The sequence below is a fragment of the Sceloporus occidentalis genome, unplaced genomic scaffold (genome assembly GCF_023333645.1).
Source record: "Sceloporus occidentalis isolate IW3139 unplaced genomic scaffold, rSceOcc1.0.p SCAF_12, whole genome shotgun sequence".
Taxonomy (NCBI): Eukaryota; Metazoa; Chordata; class Lepidosauria; order Squamata; family Phrynosomatidae; genus Sceloporus; species Sceloporus occidentalis.
The window spans coordinates 16,046,795-16,050,099 of NW_028316992.1; the positions used below are offsets into that span (position 1 = coordinate 16,046,795).

At 50.9% G+C, this 3,305-nt stretch overlaps 1 protein-coding gene across 7 annotated transcripts in view; it reads right to left on the reverse strand.

The window, feature by feature from the left end:
• The window catches only part of KANSL1L (KAT8 regulatory NSL complex subunit 1 like), a 61,768-nt gene extending 59,743 nt beyond the window's left edge, over positions 1–2,025 (reverse strand). For 3 of the 7 annotated variants that reach the window (XR_016271770.1, XR_016271769.1, XM_089477669.1), the window contains exon 1: positions 1,641–2,020. The gene's annotated coding sequence lies outside the window, so the exon portion shown is untranslated. Of the gene's footprint in view, positions 1–1,204; positions 1,292–1,640 lie in introns of those variants that run through there. The other 4 variants (XM_089477673.1, XM_089477672.1, XM_089477671.1 and 1 more) reach the window with 4 other exon arrangements.
• Positions 2,026–3,305: the final 1,280 nt, after the last annotated feature.

Consider the following 3,305-nt stretch of genomic DNA (forward strand, 5'->3'; position numbering starts at 1 on the left):
GGTCCAACCTTCATCCAGTCCCCTTTCTTTTACTATAGGTCGGCCTGAGAGTAGAGCCAGCGTGGCATGTATGTTGTGTTGTCTAAATATGACGACGGGGAGCCTTTGGGGAGGAAGGCGGCTCTGATGCAGGAACTCCATCTTCCGACAGGCTTCTTCTGACTGGGCACTTTGCAGCGTTACTGCGTCCTCCAGAGTCAAGGAAGCGGAGGATAGTGGTTTGGGTTTTTGTGTGTGCTTTTCGGGCTCTGTGGCCACGTTCTGGAAGAGTTTATTCTTGACGTTTTGCCACTATAGGTGGATCTCATTTCTCTGAGGATGCCAGACGCAGATGCTGGCGAAACGTCAGGAATAAACTCTTTCAGAACATGGCCACAGAGCCCGAAAAACACACACAAAACCCCTATGGATGCCAGTCATGGAAGTCTTCCACTTCACAGTGGTTCGAGTGTTGGACTATGACTCTGAAGGCCAGGGTTTGTATCTTGGCTTAGCCATGTAAAACCGTTGGGGTGACCCTGGGCAAGGAGTCACACTCTCTCAGCCTCAAAGGGAAGGCAAACCAAACCACCTAAACGAATCTTACTAAGGAAACCCCGTGGCAGGATCGCCATAAAGTCGGAAAGGGCTCGAAGGCACACAGCTCAGGACCTGAAAAGGCGAGACGCAGCGATTTGAGCGTTGGACTGTGACTCTATAGAGACCAGGGTTCGAATCTCGGCTCAGCCACAGAAACCCACAAGTCACACTCTCTCAGCCTCAGGGGAAGAAGAAGGCAAGTCACACTCTCTCAGCCTCAGTCACACACTCTCAGCCTCAGGGGAAGAAGAAGCAGGCAAGTCACACTCTCTCAGCCTCAGTCACACTTTCTCAGCCTCAGGGGAAGAAGAAGGCAAGTCACACTCTCTCAGCCTCAGTCACACTCTCTCAGCCTCAGGGGAAGAAGAAGAAGGCAAGTCACACACTCTCAGCCTCAGTCACACTCTCTCAGCCTCAGGGGAAGAAGAAGAAGGCAAGTCACACTCTCTCAGCCTCAGGGGAAGAAGAAGAAGAAGAAGAAGGCAATGGCTGAATCCCCTCTGAACAAACCTTGTCAAAGAAAACCCCAGGATATGTCTTCTGATATATATTGTGATTTTGAGATATATATATATATATATATATAGTGATATATATTCTGATAGAAGAAGAAGCAGCTTCATACCTACAACATGGACACTCTCAGTCCTGAACCTTTAAGGACTGAAAGAAAGAGTCAGAGAAAGAGAGAGAGAAAGTCCCCTTTTTCCTCCTTATGAACTTGAGAAGGAAACATTTTTGCCTCCTTGGATTTTTTTATTCCTCCTCCTCCTCCCATTCGCGCGCGTTCACGTCACTCACCGCCCCTCCAGCCAATCCCCGCCGCCCTCGCCACAACCTGCGCCCGCCCCCAACCAACCTCCCGCCTCCTTTTTCGCATTCCAAAGGCACCGCCACGCCCCCTTTCCATTAACCACGCCCCCCTCGCTTCGCTGCCGTTTAGAACTCTCGCCACTCTCTCTCAGGAAGGGGGTTCGTTCGTCCTGGCGCGCGCCAGGAAAAGAAGGAGGGGGGGGAACCAACCGTCACTCTTCTTAAGGGAGGGGGGAACCGTCACTTGCCTTGGTCAGCTGCGTCCGTCTGTTTTTCAACTCCTTGGGTGGGGAGGGCGGGCCCCGCCCCGCCCCTCTCTCTCCCCAGCCAGCCCTTCCCAAGAGCCAGCTGCTTCAGCAGCAGCAGCAACGCTAACAGCAGCGGCGAAAAAAGCGGGCTCTTGAATCAGTATAGGCTGAGTGGGCGGGGCCGCCGCCGCTGCTGGGAGTGGGCAACCCAATCTGGCCAATCGGAGGCTAAGAGGGGCAGTCCTACGTAAATATTCCCTCAGGATCTGGCCCGACCTGGCCAATCGGAGACCGAGAGGCGACGCTATGCAAATATTCCTTTTCTCTTTCTGGCCCCGCCCCCGCAGAATTCCAAGGAAGGGAGGGGCCTAAGCTGAAGGAGGGACTGAAGAGGCTCTTTTTTTAAGAACCCCAAATAAACATCATTTGTCCTCCTCGCTAGGTGCTGGGAGTGGGCCGCCCGATCTGACCAATGGGAGGTCGGGGGGCGGTCCTATGCAAATATTCCATCCGGTTCTGACCAATAGGAAGCCTGGAAGGGCGGTGCTATGCAAATATCTCCCCCTCTCTGGCCCCGCCCCCGCAGAATTCCAGGGAAGGGAGGGGCCCAGGCTGAAGGAGGGACTGAAGAGGCTCATTTATAATAATAATAAAACCTCCAAATAAACATCATTTATTTGTCCTCTCCACAAAGGAGGACAAAGCACCACAAAATGTAGGGCACTCCAGAAAAAATGGAGGGCATTTCCCACCACAGAAAACTTAAGCACTCTTAGGAATGTAAAGCCATGCCTCTTGGACACTGGGATTCCTCCTGGACAAGAGGAGGTTGGGAATGGAGGACATGTCCTGGAAAAGGAGGACCACCTGCCTGAGAAGGGCCAAGTGTCCTGAGGCCCAAAGCAAATGTCATCCATTAAAGAAAATTGAGGGGGGGGGTGGCCAAAATAAAAGCTAAGTATCAGGAAGCCTGAATCATGCTCAAAATGGAGGACACTCTGGATATTCTCAGTAAGAACCAGAGGGACCAGCTGTCCTAACCTCAGAGGAGGACAAGGCACCACAAAGTGTAGGACACCCAAGAAAAAAAGGAGGACATTTACCCACACAGGAGCTGAAAACACTCAAAGAAATCCACACTTAGTCCTGTTCAAAATGGAGGACATTTTGGAATTCCTCCTGGATAGGAGGTGTTTGGAAATGGAGGACAGGTCCTGGAAAAGGAGGAAGGACTTGTCTGAATGCAGAGCATTCAAAAAAAGGAGGGCATGATCAAATAAAAGCTGAAAACACTATCTTCATAAATTCATGCTTTCTTTTCAGTCATGCTTCAAATGGAGGACAAGTTAGAATCCTTCCTGGACAGAAGGCTGAAATGGAGGGTGTGTCCTGGAAAAGGAGGACCACCTCTGCTTTTCCTGGATGTAAAACCTTGGCCCGAAACACACTGCAGAAATAATCGAGTTTGAGACCACTTTAACTGCCCTGGCTCAATGCTAAGGAATCCTGGGAATTGTAGTTTATTGTGGCACTAGACTAGAGCTCTCTCTGTCAGAGAAGGCTGCATGTCTCACAAAACTACAGCTCCCAGAATTCCCTAGCACTGAGCCAGGGCAGTTAAAACGGTCTCAAACTGGATTATTTCTGCAGTGTGTTTTGGTCGTT